Raw genomic sequence first — 21,024 nt, 5'->3', positions numbered from 1 at the left:
TAGGTTTCCGGAAGTCTGGAAACCTTGTTATTTTTGCTGTGTAGCAGTAAGCATCAACTACACGGCACGTTACACATGATGGAAAATATGTTAATGTGAATGGAGTTAGTATGAACATTGCACACTAATCCATTTAGATGTTTGCATTAAAATATTGGTGCATAACTAAGACGAGTAATTATGCTTGTATTCAAACTTGCTAACATGCTGTTTCCCTGCATCCCTGAATTAGATACAACAAGCATGTTCCTGCTGATCCTTTGTTAGTGTTTAAGGGTTTATTCAAATTGTCATTAAAATGTAAACACAATTCAATACACGGAATATAAATAGGACATCAACCCCAACTCAAATGCAAATGTGCAATGCTTAATTTGGCTTCTCTGTACATATTCACCTGAAAACAACAACAATACATACTAAGACACACAGTCATGTATAGGTGTCTGTTCCCATTACGCAGCTTGCGACGATATAACACACGCCTTTCCTGTCAGTGTTCCATCATTCACTACGGAAATAGCATAATGGTCCATTCTCCTGACTGTGATTCCAAACCAAGTAGTGTATTTTTGTGCAAGATTTTGAGAAATTCAATTACTGACAGTCATCAAAATGTCGGAGAAGAAATTAGCTGTGGTATTTGAGAAGGACGCTGAATGAAGCATCCCTCTTGTTTTTCCAAAGTGTCCTTCCGTCCTTCCTATCAGAGACAAACTGCAGCCTTTGAACACAATACAATGACAACGTGGATAGGAGTAATTGAGACATCAGTCGGAGCTTTATCAGTACGTTTTCTCCTGAGAGCAACTACATAAGACGTTAGACACACGTTTTGGTAATGTTAATGGTACAACTAGGTAAATGTGTGGAGATATGGCCTGGACCCTGAGTGAGGCAGTGGACCAGTGTGTCAAGACTTTATATGCGCCATAGAAACATGACCCAGGTCAGAATTACCAACAAGATAGTTAAGTGGTGTCACAAGTGATCTACGAGAAGAAAAGCAAATCTGACTTTTAGAATACATAAAACACTACATTTGGGTCACATCATCAATATTGAAAATCGATATGGAAAACAATATGTTGTGAACAGTATTACCACAAAGACGTTTGAGACTTTCAAGGTTGGTTGATTGGGAAAGAAACGTCTCAAGATCGGATAGCAGTAATAGAAGCGGCCGAAATAAACTGAGAACTTACAGAACCTTTAAGAACACCTTCACTGTAGAACTTTACGTCAGAGCCGAGCTGCCCGGAAGTCAGAGATCGGCACTAGCCAAGTTTACCTGCGGAGTTGCCACCATAAAGGTGAAGACCGGTAGAGGCACCCCTCACATGGTCAATGAGACATTAATGTCCTCTTCAAATCTGGACTGACAGACGAAGATCCTGGATGTTACCTCTAATAAGTCATAATCAGAATATGGGATGAGAAGTGGTGTCACAGATTTGCTGAGAGCTGCATTTTACTGCAGCATCAGCCATCGTGTTATCATTGATTCCAACATGGCTGGTTAACCAACAAAAGACGATGTCATATTGGCCAGGTGCAAGATCAGTATATTATTTGATGATTGCAATTAAAGTGGATGTTTACAAGAAAGATTTTAATAGCCTGAAGGCAAGAAGGTGTGTCCGAAAATATGACATAATGTTTATATTCAGGGTGTATCTTTAGAATCAATTGGAGTAGAACAATTCAGAACCAGACTTCGAAATGTTTGCACAATAACAAGGAGAGGTTTGACTGTCCTTTCCTAGTTTATTACTTCGTGGCCTCCTGCCTGAAAACTCTGACAACCTAAAACTAATCAAATGTGTTATTGAGTCTGCTACAATTACAGTCTTGTGCAACTGATCAACTTTCTGATCCGAATGTCTCTTGACAAACGCAGGTAAAATCTTGAATCAAATCGAACTATATCAAACCATCTACCTATCAAAGTCACCACTTACTTCTTTAGAAGAATGCCACGTATCAAGCAGAGTTCTTTCTTTCTCGCAAAATCATTTTTCTTAGCAGACCTAAATAAATTCATGTACACTCCCAGAGCCAGTGCATAGGCCTTCAAAACTGTAGCCTAAATACAGTAGTCTCAAATTCAATCAGCCCGGAGAGCGGAAGGTCGCGGGTTCGATCCCCGGCCGCGTCATACCAAAAATACGTTAAAATAGGGTACTTGTCTGCTCCTGCCTACCATTAATGGGTACAACAAGGACTGGTCGGCTCTCAGTAAGTATGATGTGTCTGAGTGGGGTATTCATGCTTAACTGATGCACGGTATCTCAGTGATCTAGCACTATAAAACCAGCTTAAGTCTGGGCTAGTACAAGCAACCACACTTACACTACGACTGTTTTGTTCTAGGGTGTAGTATAACCAACCGAAGTATTGGTTATACTTTGGTGACTACTTTCTTCTGTTCGTCTGCTTCTTAAAGAGACACACGAATGCAAACGATCAAATCAACCTTTATTTCGGAAACTACATTGTTGCAACCTTGACATTGACTGTAAATTTCAAAGACCCAACGTCACATGTTGTCGCCGTGTACGTCGCCATCGCAGAGCCTTCATAGCTCCGTTTTCTTCCGCGGCTTAAGACGCTGCTCACCATCTCCTATTGTTGCTCGTTTACATGTTTGTGCTCCCTTCTGGACCCAGTGGTTCGTGCGCCGAACTGCTCATCCACCCCGCTGTTGCATAGTCGTGTAGCACAGGTCGTCCGCAATGAATGGTTTGTGTAGAAACCTGAAAATACAACACATAAATTGATAATTTCATTGAAATATCAAAAATGAAAACCGGACTTCTACCTTTATTCTTGCATGTAGACACTTTTTCTTAAGACTTTAGCAAAATCCCTCATCTTCAAATCCTGCTTCTTGACCCACTTTTCTGACAACTTTAGCCCAGGATAGACACTATTAGGTAAGTGGTATAAGAAAGAAGGTATGTGAAAGTTATGCTTTTAATGGGACAAATCATGTTACCATTTCCTCACAGTTATGTTAACATAAATGAAGCACTGCTTAGCGTTAAACTTCTCACAAGTTAATTCTTCATTGGCATGTCGCATGTACGTTATAGGAATGCGTGGTGTAAATATACAAACGAACTGACTCAGTCTGGCTGTGGTCAGCAAGAATGTCATAGACATTCGTCTAATAGTTCCATTTTCACTGCTCAGGCCAAAGCTATCTTCACGGCTTTGACCTTTTTTAAACAGAACTATTCTACAAACTTCATCATTTTTACAGATTCATTGCCTTGCCCATCGTCAAGCACTTACGTCGAGCCACCCTATCATCCTGGACACCTTAGAACTGTACAACGACCTTTCTACTGGCAAATGTGACATCGGCCTCATAGTCACGTCGGCATAGCAGGTAACACAGAGGCTGATGCTGCGGCAAAAGCAGCTCTTGACAAGCCGTGACTTCAAACTCAGCATCAAAAGTTATACTCGGGACCTTATGCAAAAAGGGTGGACACCCAGGTAGGAAGAAATAAACTTCATGAATTGAAACCAACAATCAGTAATACCTACTTGGGTCGTCAGTCACGACGTGATGAGGTAATTTTACGACGATATCGTATTGGCCACAGTCGGTTTACTAATGACTATCTGCTGAAAACATATGGAGATGGACCTCCTATGTGTATCTCTTGTGATGAAGTGTTTACCATCAAGCACATTCTGCTTGACTGTGTGGACTTTTCAGTTGCAACGGATTCACCTTATGAAGCAATAAACCTGAAAGATCGGTTTTCCTGCGTAAGCGGGCACCTTATGGTAACTATGAAATGTGAATGACGGATTACTTGTTTTTAAATTTGGTGCTATGACATATTCTGTTTATAAATAATAATTTAATTGATATATATGTTGTTAAAACCCCAAGTCATTTAAGCTTTGTACTTAAAATATTCATGTATAAAGACTTGGTCTCGTCGCTATATGGCTGAAATAATGCCGATGCGACAGAAAACTCAATTCAACTCAATTATCGCCACATGTTGTTATGGTGCAGTGCAATTCATTTTGAAACATTGTTGCAATTGTGTTACATCTTTACTTTTACGGTAGAGGGCACAAGTGGTCCAGACGACAGATTTAGACAAGGTGACCAACTGATTTGAATGCTTCTCGTGCAGTCTGAACAGTCCAGCAGAATCTGACAAATAATATTGTAACCTGTTTCGTTCCAGAAGACATTGATACAACATGTATAGGGCCACCCCATGCCTCTCTGATCACACATTTCATCAAGACGACTAGTCGTGTGAGGGACGTTCACTTTTCATTCTGGATTTCCAACGTATGTCTGTTTTCGAATTTTGACCACTGAAGGTGCAACATGTCAATGAATGCTGACATCACTGTGACTGCCGCGTATAAGTGAATACCATCATCACTGTATTATAATGCTGCACTCACTAATATATCTTATAGCCACTATGTGTTGGGGGCCTGAGTGCAGCTTTCGCATTTGACTTTATGTGTCTGCCTTCCTTAATGAATGGCTGGATGATCTGGTCGACAGTAATTTTAGCAAACGTTTTCAGTTCATATTTTCGGATATGCGTCTTGTTTATGTAGGTGCTTTACGTAAGCTTCAGTCAGTAAACGCTCTCTCGTACTGGAGCCCTTTGTCTGGTGCAAGTTGGTTGAGTTGGTGCTGTTGCGAATAGTGTAGGTACAGGTGACCAGCTGTCAGAAGGCGATCTGACAGATGGCATTGTGACACCGAGGATGGTTCTGTAAAAGAAGTATTGTCACTATCCATGTTAGTTGTTAAGGTGTCCAGTGTTGTATCGGCGAGGTAGCTCGCCAGATGATGGTGTTATAACTCCAGAAGTTGAGGGCGAGTGCCGTGGCCCGGGTATACTGAGAGCGATTAGCCTCCGTGATGGATTGCCCCTCGCTGGTGACCTTACACTTTGACAGAGGCAGACTATTCGTGATCACAGAAGCATTTGGAGGAAATACGACTTCAGGAATGGGCAATTGGTGGTTGTGGAACTTACCCTATCAGTGTCTAAGGTCAGGCCACGGGTAGAACTATCAGTGAAGAGGCTAGAGCTACATCAAACGTGAGAGCACCACCTGTAACTCGATCCAGGATATGCAGAGAACAGGACCTGACAGCGAAGGGTTTGGCAACGGCCAGGCTGTCCCTCAGCCAGACAATTACCAAGTGGAGTGTCATTTCTGAAACATTTCTGACATTCTAAACTTGATGACCACAGCTCTATCTATCTTTTCTTTTTCAGTTCACTTTTTTATAGGTCAAAGTGAAACGTGCGTAAAATCATATGATCTTTGTCAATATCTGCATGCCTTTATCCAGTCTGATTTACAGGCAGAGAAAACTGCTTTGCACGGTAGGTTTTCTGGTGGGATTATTGTGTTGATAAAACGCCTTCTAGTCAGTGCGTATGTGAAGACAACACTGAGTTCCCAGAATGCTATATTTACGGTTTTTGACAAGTCATTATTTGATATAAACAAAGAAGTGATATTTGCGTGTGTCTATATTCTTGTATATAATTTTCGTGGTATCTCACAAACCCACTAAATATGGCATCTCAATATTTCAAGACGCAGTTACACAAGACTGTGGTGACTTGTAGTTGTTCATTGGTGGTGACTTAAATGCAGATCGGCAAGCGAACCCAACCTTACAGATGATGATGATGCGTACTTCTACAGCGCTAAATTCCATATACTGAAGGCGTATACAAAATAAAGATCACAAGGTAGTGTGAAAAGATGGGTTCTGAATGAATCAAATGATGGGGCATGACTGAAGTTATAGGGCAGTCCATTCCACAATTTTGCTGACAGGACAGGAAAAGATTTTCACTAACAGTTGCTAGCTTGAAATTGGGAATTGTAACACGGGCGGATCCAGAAATTATGAAAGGGGGGGGGGGGGATTGAACCTCCTGAACCCCCCCATTGACTCAGCCAACGTAAACAAAATCTTCAAGGGGGTCTTAAGTCATTTTCAAAAGGGTGGGTGGGTCGAATCTCAGTGTTTCAAGACTCGCTTACACAAGAATGTGGTGATTTGTAGTTGTCCATTGGTTAATTCAACCCCCTGACCCCCCCTCCCCCGGATCCGCCAATGCTGTAAGACGATAAGGGGCTTGCGAGCAAAGTACTCTAGCTGGTGATCTAGATGAAGACATAACAGCGTTATGCTTCCATCTAAAGGGTTGCTCTTGTGATATAATACTAAACAAAACAGGGACCCAGTTACTTAATTTCTTGCTTAGCTTTTAATACAGAGAGATTTATTCAGTGAGAGAGTGAGTGAGTGAGTTACAATTTATCGTCACATCGGCAAAGGATGAAATATATTTAAGGTTATAAAATCCTATCGTCAAAGGAGAGTACAACAACTAGTACATCACATTTTTTTTAAAACTAGTTACGGAGCATATAAAGTCACAACACAATATAAAAATGGGCGATTCATTCAGCCAAGCCGCCACATGCGTATTATACATCAGGTTACAGAATATAAAGTCACACCAGCACCGTACAACTTAAATTACATTTGTGACGTCATTCCATTGCCTGCTGGCCCCATTACCTTTCAGGAATGGAGCAATGTGTACCAGTTTCAAATTAAAGACTTCATTTTGTCATTTTGACATTTACTTTTGATAACAGAAATATTCCCAATACTTTGAATGTAATTTAAGTAGGGTAATATTCTCATAACTTTCCATTCCTTAAAAATAATTATTTTTAAGGAATGGAGAGTTACTCGGACATTACCCTATACATCATGGTACCTGCACAATTAACCATAAAACACGCACGCTTTCAACTTCTCATACATGAATCACTATCAACAATGATGGCCCGGATGCTCAAGTAATGAGCCTACAAGGAATAAAGCTGGTAAATGATACAGGACAGTAACTGCTTGGATCAGTATGACCCCGGCCTGCGTTGCTGTTGGTAACTCACTGTGTCATTACGCCACGACGGAGGGCAATTTCTGAATATTTCATCAACTGTATTACGTTGCGTACCCCAAACTGAATCAGAAGAGCGTTTCAGGTGATGATTAGAGTGAGTGAGTCTAGTTTTCCGCCGCTTTTAGCAATATTCCAGCTAACTACACGGCGGGGGTACACCAGAAATGGGCTTCACATATTGTACCCATGTGGGGAATCGAACCCGGGTCTTCGGCGTGACGAGCGAACGCTTTAACCACTAAGCTACCCCACCGTCCCAGATGATGATTAGAAAGGTTGGCTACTCCAGTCGTCGTGTCTTAGACTTAGACTCGGAGTAATTCATGGAGAAAATATATTTGGATGTTATCCCCACCACTATTAGCCGTTAAACTCTGCCGCTTTCTTCTCCTGCTGTACTTGGTATATCCGAGGGTGTTATTTGAGGAATAGCTTGCAAAAGATGCCCGTGTTCGATTTATTTGTTGATTTGGTATTTTTGAAATTGTGAAGTCATGATTCTTTTATCCTTTGCCGCCAATCTATTGAATGGTGACTTCACATTGTACCCGGGTGTCCGGGAGTGCACGGTAGGGTTTCTGCGAAAATCTTTCCAGGTGATAATATCCTCCGTTAATACGGTTCTCCATGTATGTACGTTTTACACATGGGATGGTGACAAGGTCCAATCTTGCATACACAACTTTTAAGAGCTTCTGGTTTCGTTTTAACTTTGTATACACGAGGCAAAGACGTCATCACTGATTTTCAGAAATATTCATTCAGACATATTTCAACGCTATTTAGCATTAAAAGTAAAAAAAATATATGTTACGGTAGTGATTATTCTCTTGTGCCAATGGTAGGAATAGTCTGTGGATGGAACTAATACAAGGGCTTCCAAATTCAACAGACCCAGCATATGCTTGGTACCTCTGCATTTACTTGATTACTCACTTTACTTGAATACAAGTCTGATTCTACTGCAATATTTACAATGGTGTTTGCAGATGAATGCAATAGGAACAGCAGCTCACATTACCATCGCACTTGCTCTATAAGCTGGCGGTGACAACATGCCCGAATCACAACAGATCTTAATCCATCCCCACTGTCACATCTCTGACATACAAACAAAATGTTAACTACTGAAAACTATATGTTTTCCATAACGTAACGGCCGTGCTTGTAACTGAGCTAGAATGAACAATTCAAAGCTTACTCCCCTGAAATACCCCTGTTTAGCGCCACCGATCGGCGAAGACTACTCTCTTTCTTACATCAAAGCTCCACACCTCTAGGAGAAGGTGGTTTCCTTCTTATTCATCTTTCAAACGAAAGAAATAACATTTCTCCCATACCAACCGTTACGCCACATAACAACACATTTGACAGTGGTTCACGTTGTGCGTTGCGTGGTTCAGAGCTACAAAGGAATTCCAGTCGTCGTCCGAATCATCCGCCAGTTCTTTGGGAACATTGTGTCCTTCCTATTCATCCCTCAAACGAAAGGGATATCATTTCTTTACTTTTCTGCAAATTCCCGAAAAAGCGTTGTAAATAGTTTTTCTTTATCTTTGACGACAACAAATTGAATCCATGAATCTAGTACAGGGACACATTTAAATTTTGATCAGTCCCATCTGTATCTACATCTACGTTTTGAACGAGGTTTTTGTTGAGATATAGTGACAAAAAGGTGATTCAGCATATCTGTTACCCACCAACCATGGAGTGCCAAAGATATGTGAGATGTTTAATTGCATCAGATATCCAACATGCAAACACCGGGGATACAGTGATGGTATGAAAAGTTGCCCCAACATGTTTTGTTTTGCTTGAAAACCATGTGCTCAGTGCAGTTTGCAAATTCGAAGTCAGGCTAGCAGATATTTAGGTGTGATAAATAATGTAATATTGCAAGTCAATATATGTTACTATAATGAGAACCTAACAAAGCCTTTTTATATTATGTGTTTCAGGAAAAGGATTGACAGGGATAATATTGCAATGTTTCTCACCTGTAATGTAAAGAAAACTGTCTCCGTAAGATTTCAAACAAAATTCACGACCACGGTAGGTGAGAATGAACGTTTTAAGAAGTGGACCAAAGCGCCACATCAAAAGACAGGTAGCATCTTGCAGAAAGCATATATTGGATAATAATATTAAGTGGTGGTCATATCTAAAACTAAATAGGGGAAGTGACCAGTTTGCAGCCCCGTGTGCCTTATATAATTATAGCGTGCGCGTTGTTTTGCCTGAGCTTTTTCAAGCTTCCCCAGTGCAAACACACACACAGTATGACTGACTGACTGACTGAGTTGGGTTTTACGCCGCTTTTAGCAATATTCCAGCAACATCACGGCGGGGGACACCAGAAAAATGGGCTTCACACATTGTGCCCATGTGGGGATTCGAACCCGGGTCTTCGGCGTGACGAGCCAACGCTTTAACCACTAGGCTACCCCACCGCCCCCACACAGTATGAAATATGCGCTGAAAAGTACAAGCAAAACTGCCGACAAAATACTTTTTCATTGTATGATAAAGTTGTTTCGGTGCATGGCAATCTTCATGATATGTGTGGCATACACAGGGAAAAACATCTGTTGACATTGATTTTACGTGTTACACGCCTGACTTTACACCGGTCCCAAATGAGTGAACATTTTGTAGACAGTTGTGATCAGAGGAGGACAGCTATCCACGCTGCACTGACAACCCTGTCCCGATTAAGGAACTTCATCCAGTCTGTGAAGTTCGCCCTATGAAGATAAGACAAACGTGCTTATTCTATGCTGAAGAGGCAAACTTGGGTGATGCTGCCATTAGCAATCAAGAAGCATTTCAAGAAGTTGACATTCGGACTCGCTGTTTTAGTATGACCAGAAATTATTGAGAATTTTAGGAATATGTTTAATTGGATTTATAGTATAAACAACCTTGACCAGCTATCAGGTGCTTGTTTCATTCAAGAGAGACAACTCCGTTTGTCCTTTTTCATTAGTTTGTGAAGAGTTATCCCCCTTTGTTTACTTGCTAGCAGACGACATTTTCAGTGATGATTTAGAGAAGAGAAAGTTGATTTTAGAGTATTATAACAAGGACATCAGATCAGCTAAAGTGATTTCAAGTAGAACAGGCATCCCTTTGTCCACTGTTTATCGTGTTTTGAAAAATATTGCAAATGGATATGGCATTGAGCACCAGAGAGGCGCAAGTAGGCCCAGAAAATTGACTGTCGGTGACAGGAGGCGGCTTGGTATTTTTGTTTCTAAAAACAAACGAAGGAGTTTAGAAAACTTTAGGCTGGATATGATTGATAGAGTAACTGTGGCTGTCTGTAAGGAGACAATTAGAGCTGAGCTGCATGCAATGGGTTGGTAGAAAGGTTTAACTGGTGCTTGCAGCATTGAAATTTTAACTGGGACAATGTGATTTTTTCAGATGAAAGTTCTGTGTGGCTGTTTCCTAATACACTGAAATTCTGGACCAAACAAACTGAAAAACCTTTGTATCAGCGCCAAAAGTACAGTTCGAAATTTAACGTGTGGGGTGGCATATCTGTGTTAGGGGCAACGCCCCTCTGTGTATTTGAAGGGAACATGAACAGTGAGCGGTACACAGATATTATCGAGGGACATTTACTTCCATCTGCTCGGGTGTTCTATGGACATTTTTGGGTTTTCCAGCAGGACAACCACCCAAAACATCGTTCAAAGTATTCACAGGCCTGGTTTCGGACCCAAAATATGACATTATTAGATTGGCCAAGCTATAGCCCTGACCTAAATCCAATAGAAAATGTTTGGGGACTTATTTGAAGGAAAGTGTCAATAAGAAAAATCTGACAAATATTGCTGAAATGAAAGAAGAGGTGGTCCGATATTGGGACAGCATGGACCACGACTTTCTAACTTCTTTGATCAGTAGTATGCCCCGCCGCATTGAAGCCTACATTGCTGCCCATGGTGACTAACTGTTCACCTTTCTGGAATTATGTTCTGCTAATATTCACATTAATACGTGAATAATGAGTGAAAAAAATGAAAACATTTACAATCTTTAAATTCTCAATAATTTCTGGTTGTACTATATGCGTTTTGTTGCCTCTTTTGAGGATGGGCTATTTGATCACTGAATATCACTTTGCCAAATGGAAAGTAAAAATATTATTTGCACATAGTGCAAGGGAAAACGAGGGTAAGAAGACAGATAATTCAGGTGGCCATGCCACACGTGTCTATATATAATCAATTTCGTTCTGAAAGCTGAATTGACTGGTGAGTATTTGAAATATGACATTTGGCTATTTGTATGGAGAGTACATGCGTTTCTATAAAGGATGTATTATGCTTTCGGTCTCTAAACTAAACTAACATGTAACTAAAACAGCAAACTTTTTTTTCTGTTCAAATGCAACAATATAGCTGAAATTATTCCTCCTCTGTCGGGATCTTTTGAATTTGACTTTACAGATTTGTTTTCGATCCCTGACGAGCCCCTAAATGTCACAAAATCACAAAAGTACACCGTAAGGATGGTCAGCCCATTATTATCGGATATTTATATAGCGCACATATCCACGCAAGTAGTACGTGCTCAAGGCGCTGGTATTTTTTCACTCGATCGTTGGATGTGAATCTCAACGGCACATCTTATTATCAATCTCAACTCCCTGGGGATCATACAACTCTTGCTGCCACAAGACGCACGGAGTTATTGCGGCTTTCCCATCCTTACGAGGTACCCATTGACAGCTGTGTGGATTGGGACACAGTCACAGTACTTTGTCCAAGTTTACTGCACGTTGCTGTACCCGCAACTAGGTGTTTGCACGTATTCATGTAGCCACCATCTGGTCATATACCAACGGATTCGTGGGTTATTTTAAGTGAACAGGGTTGTGACCTGTACATTAAGGGTTGTGCCAACATTGAAAGAGTCTGCACACAAAGTTGACTCCAAGGTTTTTACACCCGGTCACAGGTGGGCTCGATCCCGTCACCTCAAGCTCGCTGGGTCCTTAGTCAGCTCGCTCACAAATTATAGCACTTTTTCATATACATTCCACACAAGAGAATGAAGATATATCGTTGTTGTTAACCAGAACCAAAAGATCTACCGACTCGCATCCGAGTAGAGTTCTTGAATACATGAATCCTGCATTCAGGCGATAACTAAGTATATGTATAAATATTTGTGTAAGCAGACTGATTTAAGTTACATTAGATGGAGAAAGTTGTTTTGCTTTTCGGTTATGAAATACCTTCATGCACATCTGTTCGCACGTAACTCAAAGTTATATGATTTAGGCTTGTTTTCAAAAACAAAGTTTTCGTTTTTTAAGGAAACGTGCAAATAATCTGGAGGTCTGGAGACGTAGCAATGCATTAACACCTTGCGCAGATATCTGCTGTCACTTCAAGTCTCCACGGCTGCATGGAAAATTGGGGAAAGAAATGCCAAATAAGCGACCCCACAAGCACACCGCTCATGCAATGTACATGGATGTGCAGACGCACATATGCCCACGCACGTGTTATAGTAGAGTATTATGGTAGCCTTTCCACCTCCATCATGCATCTTCAGATCCTTATGTCGTACATCGCGAAAACCCCTTGAAATCCACCTTCTTAACACCTCTCCGACATAATCTACTTGGTTATGCATGGTGGAAGTCAGGTGAATGTGGATTCCTCGATATTTTATGTATAGCAAAATTATTACAAAATCATTAGTATTGGATTTAATGTTGAACAAAATGATGAAACCTTAAGGTTGTACTTTTTTCTAGCAAAGTCTGCATGCTCACCAAATCAAAACAATCATCTCAACATATAATATATATTTAAGACAGCAGCACCCACGCTCAAATAAATTGGTTTTCTAAACAATTGATCTTCTTAGCACTTTGATCTTAAGTTTTCCTGGTGCTTTCAATACACTCTCTCAATTATGTTAGTAAATATACTACCCATCAAAAGTTTAGACTCACTAGTGTAAATATAAAACATTGACTTTCATCATCATTTAAAGTTGTGTTTATTGACAACGTGCATTCAGTTTCTCATATAAATTCTGGGTGGCAATATTTTCCTCACTAATATAGTATTAACTCTTCCTTATTCGCATGCACATATATCACACGACAATGTTGGGGGTAAATGTCAATTGTAATTGACGACTATAAACATATACATTTAAAACACACCTCTAACACATGCAAACATGTGAAACTTGCTTGAAAAAGAGTACACACTTAAAAACAAACAAAAAACAAAGTAGTATCTCAAGATTAAAAGAAAAATGCTGACAGACTAAAAGTCTTTGACCCGGGTGGGTGGGAGGTCGCTGCTGGGTCAGATCGGGTCTCGCTTGACTGCTGCACGTGCAGGGACTCTCGGGTGTTTCCGCCACGTTCCGAACCCAGCCGAGTTAAACACAAAATAATCAGTTCAATCATTTTCCTCCAAAATAACTGGGTGGCAATTATCCTAGATGGCAAACTAAACTAAACTCACAAACTATACGCACCTGCTCACTTATGATAGTTATATTGCTGTGAAATAGCCATGGTGACAGGTGTTTGCAAAACCACGATCACACTTTGCCTCACCACGGGTATCTGAAACAGCCCCACAGGAAGGAAGACAAACGGGAACATATGGTTAACACAAAATGGAACATATGGCACAAGTGAAAAAGGTCACTTCTTTCAACACTTGTGACTACAGTCACATCATATTCTGTTTATACTGTTTTAAATAACTGTTATCTTGAATATCCCCAACCTATACAAATGCCACAACAAACAAACAAACAAGAGGACACAAACCACTCATCAGAGTCTACACACTCCAAGTTGAATGCTGGGGGGAACAACAGTTGTCCTACATGGGAGGTGTGGTCTTGACAAACCAATAAACACAATTGGGCGATGTTCTCACCTGTAATTACAGGCACATTAGAATTCTGGTAGAATTGAAAAGGATCTCCAGTGAGCTCATGGACTCCGAACCAGAGGAAATGTAGATTTGTTCATTCCGGACTTTTGCGTAGCAGAAAAGGGTTTGGATTAAAGGAAATAATAAAGTTCTGTGACCACGAGACAGGCTGCAGGTCTGTCTAAGCAGGGTAAATATGGCTCGATCAAGGCGGGAGAGCGCATTAATAAAACCTTAATATCATAGTAAATTAGTATTCGTATTTTAAAAATAAACCAAACTGAAGCGGGAAAAATAATAAAACCTACCAGATTTATGGACATATGGATGAAACAAAAGTATTACGCAAAGGTTTCTTGTAATCCCATCAGCATACGTGATCCCGTAGGCATGTCTATAACGCGTTATTATATGGTTTGCATTATGCAAGCACCATCAAGAAAGGGCAGCACAAAGGTTTGCTAAGCACTAAAAGAATGGAATTCTTCAAAGGCATTTAGAAGCTGGTATAGTAATACAAGACAAATCTTATGGATAACAACTTCTTAGTTTATGTTTCACAACGTTTATGGGCTAGTTCTTGCCCCTTCTTCAGGTACCGGTGAATGGAGTTTAGAGCGAACATGAGTTCGAAGTCATGGGAGGCGATGTTGCTTTGGTGCCTTATACTTAATATCGCTGAACATTGGTAAATATGTTTTTACAGCTAAGATATGGGCAAACAGAAGTTTATCTTCATCACTTGGTGATAGGAGACTTTCTTCTCTCTGTAAGAACAATATAGTTACTTAGACAATTTAAGAAACTGGCTCTGAGGTTACGTTCAGACTTATAATCTTGTTATCTCTTAACCCGATTTCATATATCGCAAGTCAAATGGTGTGAATCTCATACAATCCGCAATGGACTATTGTTCAATAGTTGGTCTCATGTTCAATAATGTACACACATCTAATAAAAATGACTCACTCAGTTTGGTTTTATGCTGCTTTTAGCAATATTCCAGCAACACCACGGCGGGGGACATCAGAAATGGGCTTTACATATTGTACCCATGTGGGGATCCGAACCCGGGTCTGCGGCGTGATGCGCTTTAACCTCTAGGCCACCGCACCGCCCCTATAATAAGAATGAGTCGTGTGAGGAAGTCATAGCCGTAGGACATGCTTTTCACTGACAGTTACATTATGAGCGTGCGTTTGTTTTCATGACGGTTGTCTGTAATTATTCGAGTCTTGGCCATGTAATTCAGTGATTGGCATCGTGCGATCCGACGACAGAGCATGTGCCATGACTCGCTTACAAGTAGTGCTGATACCAGGTGTTCGCGAAAAAGTGGGGCACCCGTCATAAATATAGCAAATGTTAATCAATTGTCTTCTTGCGAAAGTGAGAGGGGTTATGTCGTTTCCATCCTCCATAAAACCTTTGAAGAGACATTTTACGACTGGTCCAGTTTAATGATATTTTGGGGTTATGGAGTTTGCATGTTACTTTCTCCCTCCTTCTGAATCATCCTTGTAAATTTGACTGGTATGTTAAAGTAAGGAGAATTTGATTCATTCCTCATGAAGATAGTATGCTTACGTAAGAGTTTCATTCAATTGAGTGCAGTTATTCAGGTATGTACCAATGAACAAATTTGGAAAAAAAGTTTAGATCAACATTTAGTTCAGCAAGTAAATAGGAATGTTATGGCTATGTATACACGTTGTGTTTATGAGACGTTTTCTTCTAAACTTACATGCTTTATGTACATAGCAACACGTACCGTATTGATTATTTATAACAAAACGTGTTTCACAAACACACACATGTCAGATAATTTATCCACACGTGTTCACTGGTAACTGGGGAAAAGTGTCATTGAAAGGCTGTTCCAACCTGCTCAACGATTTCTGTCAAAAAAAACAAAACAATCGGTTCTAGCTGTTACGAAAAGAACTGAGAAAAACTCAGAGGCGTCAACGGATTTAGATAATCATAATAGTGCCGACAAGAATATCACTAGCAATGAAAGTGTTAGTAAGAATCCAAACTTTTGCCCTACTTTTCGTAATGCATACATTTGGCTACAGTTGGGGTGGCCTCATATGTAGAAATACTGGTATGTAAAATTCATTTGAAACAAATCCAGGATGCAGATAGTTTCAATATACTACGTTAACCACAAAGGAACAATCGTCGAAAATCTAATAATGTTCTACCGGAATCTGGCTTTGAGTGAGTGAGTGAGTTAAAATTTAAAGTCACCTCGGCAATATTTCAGCCATATAGTAACGAGAAACGTACGAATCTGGCTTTGAATAGTTACATGTTGTGCGTGAGTGAGCCCATGACACCCCTAGTTTGGTGGTACAGACTGCTGTAATATATACTACTGGAATAAAGTAACTGTGCATTATTTGATGTTATGCCGTTTTTAATGCAAATAGATGATAACATGACTTGTAGTGTTTTCTTTAATCAGGCTAATATTGAAATTATGAATATGATTTGACATAAGGCATCGATCGTGACACGCACTTGTCAAAAATCAGTTCACAAATTCAGTATCGTGTGTGTCCACCATTGGCGTTGATGCAGGGACACAAGTGAGGACAATTTTAGCATAGACGTGAAGGAGGTTGGGGAATACGGCCGGATGTTGCCAGTCGCAAAGAGGTCGGTTCTCAAGTTATCAGCAAAGATATTTGATCCATTGTGACTGCTGTCTCCATATACAGGGCGGTGTAAGGTACTCTTGCAGCAGCTTTGTAAAGAAAGGGCGGCTTGGGATGAGGAACTTGAAAGGAAGCTGAGAACATTGTGGGATTCACTGTTGGGTGACTTCTGTCAAGTGTTCACAATCAACGGAGCTAGGGTGTTCGGTGACACACAGAGGTCTCCAGACAGCTACATGGGCTCTGTGATGTGTCTCAGAATGCGTATGCAGCCGTTGTGTATCTGCGTACTGAATGCAGTGACAACAAAGTGGATGTTCAGATTGTGGCTTCCAAAACAAGAGTCTCACTAATGAAGAACCAGTCCATACCTCGACTTGAACTACTTGGAGCAGTCCTGCTTGTCCATCTGATGAGCAAGTAATTTCAGACCATTGATTTCCACATACACAGACATACTGGACAGACTCATTCACATCCCTGTGTTGGATAAGTAATTGTAAACAGTGGAAGCAGTATGTGCAACACCGAATAGTACAGATTCGTGAGGAAACCTGAGGAATGGAACTTCTGCCCTGCATCAATCAACAGAAGACAGAAGCCGACATGGTGAACCTTCGGACCAGACTAGTGAATAACGGTGTTCTGACTTCCCTCCTGAGGAGGAAAGCTACACAGAGCCAGAAGCGTATCTTTGCAGCCTGGAACGAGTACTGAGATCGCCATCTCAACCTACTATATACATCATATACGTACATTTCTCTGTCGCCGTTCTACTGTGTCGCCGTTTCAGCTGGTCCCCGAATAACTAAGCTATCATGTCACTGATATTTTCCCAAACTGTCGCACAATTGGCACCAAGTAACGGCTAAACAGTCTCGTGTATGAAACATACAACTTTATAGATGACAACTTCTTGTTTATTGCACAGAACGTCGAAACGTCGCTTTATGCAGTAAACAAGAGGTTGTTATCCATAAAATTGTACTCACCAACTTCCAGAACTTCTAGAATGTCGATCAAGCACTTAGTGTCGTATATATCAAAGTTATAAGAGACGTTTCAAGCCAACTCCGATACTTCTCATCGTTGTTCTCAGGGAGTAATGGTCAATCAAGTGTTGCAGTCTTCATGTACGACATGTATATTGAATTGAGATAAACAGATCCTGATTTATTAGATTATAAGATTATTACTAAACGCACACCTAATCAACACGAAGAAGAGAGTCTCCAATCCCGTATTCGCAGTTTTAACACATTCTATCATTTGATATATCGTACATCGGTTTTACTATTTCAAATGTGCCTTCCGGTTAAATGTTGCTTTCAATTAGGCTTTACCGTTTCGACTTATTTGACAAATCCGTGCCTAGCTACACGTAAGGTAAAACAAAATATTACGGCTGTATTGTCAACAGATATTTTTCATCATACGAATTCATGCGAGATTGTTATAAAAGTATTGGTATTGCCATCTACAACATGTTAATGTAGTTGGCTTCTTTGTTATTTCAATGTTTAAGATATTGTGTTTCATCTCCATTTATAGAACATTCTGGTTTGTCTCTGTTCAGTTGATACGTAATTTCCGCAAAGCGCCACCGACAAGACTGACTCACTGACTGAGTTTGGTTTTACGCCGCTTTTAGCAATATTCCAGCAATATCACGGCGGGGGAGACCAGAAATGGGCTTCACTCATTGTACCCATGTGGGGATTCGAACCAGGGTCTTCGGCGTGACGAGCCAACGCTTTAACCACTAGACTACCCCACCGCCCCGCCACCGACAAGTAGTCAGCCTGTCTGTGTATTAGAATAAAACAACCGACGCTTTTTTAGTGTATTTTGCTTTCCATATTTACATTCTATTGATCGCACCGATCAATTAAGTGATGCCAGTTGTGAGATACACACGTGCGCGTGATGGTATTTTGATGAAAAAAACTACGCATAACGATTAGGTACATCTCTCAACTTCTATCGAAATCTCGAATTGATTGTTTTATTACATGAGGTATCGAACAGGTCAATGGTAATTCCGTCTGGGTGACACACGTTATCACGACCAAGATATTTTGATGTGTATAAACTTTCTTTGTCATATGAAATTAGAGTGTAAATATATTCATACTAGCTTGACAACGATAAAATAATCTTTATCGACACGTCGCATCATCTGAGTAAAGGAGTTGTTCATCCATAAAGATTGTCGTTGTCTGTAAATATATTGTTGTTTATCCAGATGAGGCATTGAATACCTTAGTTACCAGGATATGCACATGAACAGTCTTGCATTTCGATATCTTGCAATATATTTTATGTGCATAAATTTTCTTCGTCAGTGAAATTACTCTGTAAATATCTTGTTGTTCATCTAGGTAAGCCAGTGGAAGCCATTGGAAACCATAGTTACTAAAATAAGACCATGAATATTCTTGAATATCGATATTTTGTAAGGTTCTCTTATATCTGTTTGTGGCATCATTGTGTGTGTGTGTGTGTGTGTGTGTGTGTGTGTGTGTGTGTGTGATTGGATAACCTGTTAACCTTGATAGAAATACAATGCACCTTGACCTTTCATACGAAGTACACATACATTACAATGTAACATTCTTGTGAAAAAACCCCATTAAAATTGATGTATTTGTTTTCTTGTATATCACGATATGGCTTTCTATTTACCTATTGTGGAAAACTCAATACTTTTGTCATGTTCATGATGCATTTCAAATCGAACATGTCAAATGCCCTCACACATATAGTGATCTCCAATACATGTTCATAATCGTACGTATACAATCAATCAATTCGAATCTGTTGTCATGAAACATAGTTGTCATGAATCTTGTAAAGAGCCAGGATAGTTAAAACTTAGATAGTTTCGCAAACCACAATTGAATTTTGCTCGCCAATGGGTAATTTTTTTTCGCCCATTGGGGAGTAAATTTCTTTCGCCCATGGGATACATATCGTAATAGCGCTCTAAATTAGCCGAATTATGTCAAATGATTTTAATTTAGATACTTATGAAGATGTTTTCATTTATTTACCACCTCCAAAACTTGAAAAAACATGAAGTTTGTGCAAAAGGTGGTGTTTTTCGTCCATGGGCGATATATCTGTATAAATGCGCCGTAAAACAAAAATCACTCACTCACCACTCCGATGTTGACAAAGCCAGTTTTTTTTCAATTCGACCGGGCTGACAGTGAAAAGGTAAATACATACGTATTTCACGGGATAACGTCGACGCCTCATGTCTTCATTCTAAAAGGCTTGACTGTTGTGTCACTCCTTGGCTTTAGATCTTTTGAATTTCTTCCTCAAGCATGTGGGACAGTCAACGTGCTCTGTTACCATCAATACCTCGTCAAGGAACTAAGGTTCTGTGCACGGTCAGTGATCCACTACGAAGTTGTGTCACGTCCCTCTATACCAATCCATTACGCAACAAAACAATGCAATCAACAGTGGGCCACGCTGTGCGTTTCACAGCCGAGATATAGTTATGCAAGTGCAACCTACATTCGCCACATACGTCTGATCACAATACATTGCTGTTGCCCGCCACGTAAAACAACAGGGATACAACTCTTGGAGAAAATACTCTGAAACTGTGTTCCCTCAACGAATGCAAACGGCAACTACTGGAGGCTTTGCAGTATACATGTGATCTAATACACATATCCATCGGCATGTTAGCACTATTTATATCCAGGACACAGGTAACTGACACAATATACTTAACAAGTATATTTTAAGCTGCATCACTATTAATAGACTGCAACTTCGGAACCGACAAGAAGAACATTTACTGACAATAACATGCGTGGACATACTGCCCTAGAACATAACCGCTCCATTACTATAACAGCTTTTCAGTCCTAGCACTATATTCTGACTGCACGTACGACAGCTTACATTAGTATTATAACGGCTGTTCAGCTCAGAGCAATATACATCATCGTATGTCTGCACATACAGCAGCCCAGAGCAATATACATCATCGTATGTCTGCACATACAGCAGCCCAGAGCAATAAACATCATCGTATGTCGGTACATACAGAAGCCCAGAGCAATATACATCATCGTATGTCTGCACATACAGCAGCCCAGAGCAATATACATCATCGTATGTCTGCACATATAGCAGCCCAGAGCAATATACATCATCGTATATCTGAACATACAGCAGCCCAGAGCAATATACATCATCGTATGTCTGCACATACAGCAGCCCAGAGCAATGTCTGCACATACAGCAGCCCAAATAACTATCGCACTGGTTACGTCACCTGGCGAACACAACACGCCTGAATTACGGCAGATCTTCTCGAATGTCGATCTTATGTAAGGTTCTTTTATATGCATTATCTGTTTGTGGCATTAGAGTGTGTGTGTGTGTGTGTGTGTGTGTGTGTGT

The sequence above is a fragment of the Haliotis rubra genome, unplaced genomic scaffold (genome assembly GCF_003918875.1).
Source record: "Haliotis rubra isolate DU_JTF1 unplaced genomic scaffold, ASM391887v1 Scf793, whole genome shotgun sequence".
Classification (NCBI taxonomy): Eukaryota; Metazoa; Mollusca; class Gastropoda; order Lepetellida; family Haliotidae; genus Haliotis; species Haliotis rubra.
This window is presented reverse-complemented; position numbering follows the sequence as displayed.